This window comes from Plectropomus leopardus, unplaced genomic scaffold (genome assembly GCF_008729295.1).
Source record: "Plectropomus leopardus isolate mb unplaced genomic scaffold, YSFRI_Pleo_2.0 unplaced_scaffold86876, whole genome shotgun sequence".
NCBI lineage: Eukaryota > Metazoa > Chordata > Actinopteri > Perciformes > Serranidae > Plectropomus > Plectropomus leopardus.
In genome coordinates, this window is record NW_024695767.1 from 6 (window position 1) to 987 (window position 982).

The window sequence follows — 982 nt, forward strand, 5'->3', positions numbered from 1 at the left end:
GCTTAATAGAAATAGTGTTTTGATGAATATCATGATATATAGATATGGATATCGACTGACATGAAAAAAAATATCATGATAAGACCTTATTCCATATCGCCCAGCGTTAGTAATTTTTCCACTATAAAGCCAGTATCAGTCTTAAAAAATCCCATATCGGTCAGGCTCAACTTCAGAGTTAACAGAGTAATGGTACAGTTTTTAAATGTGGTGTGTGGACAGTGGTTGACCTGTTTCCTCCTCATGGTGCAGGCTGAGAGTGGAGCGACAGTCGAAGGACTCTGTCACCCTGTCTTGGTCTTCAGGACGTCACCAGGTCCGTGTGTGGCAGTTCCCTTTCCGACTGGAGATCCTGTGTGAAGACAAAGTGATGGTTACATTCAACTCGAAGGGAAAACTGTGGTTTGAGACGCTGCAGGATCCGCCAGGGTGAGGAGCTCGGGGAGGGCTGGTGTACTCGAAATCAACACGTGAAAAAGTGAATTAATTTAGATTTTCTTTGTCTCTTTTCCTTCAGGGCCTCATCTCGAGATAGCGAGGTGAGAGAATACAACGCTGTTTAATGTAGAATGAATCCCACTTGAATCCTAATCCGGTCTGTAAATGCATTTTCTTTCTTTGTCACTTTGTTCCTCTGACAGCTTCAAGAGGACACGAGTTCGTTGTGGAGGGAAACTTTCAGGGATTTTGTGGATGTCAAAGCTAACGGTTTGTTTCTGTCATTTTACTGATTTGTACTGATATTTGTCTCTGACTCTGATCTGTTTTTTTCTCAGTGCACTGGACGGAACAGGAATATTGTTTGTGTTTCTCCTATAAAACATAAAAAATACTTTCAATAAACAGTTATTATTTACATGTATGCGTATTTTTTGAGCACTTTTTCTATTATTATTTATTTTCTATTATTATCATTATCTTTCTTATTATGAACATTTAAAATTGTTTGACAAATTATTATGGCAAACAGTTTTTTTTCCTA

The 982-nt window shown here is 38.4% G+C and overlaps 1 long non-coding RNA gene across 1 annotated transcript; it reads left to right on the forward strand.

Annotated features, from left to right (window-relative positions):
- Positions 1–260: 260 nt before the first annotated feature.
- LOC121940433 lies at positions 261–772 on the forward strand. Its single transcript, XR_006105626.1, has 3 exons — positions 261–429; positions 518–539; positions 642–772. It is a non-coding gene; the product is annotated as an uncharacterized LOC121940433 (long non-coding RNA).
- Positions 773–982: the final 210 nt, after the last annotated feature.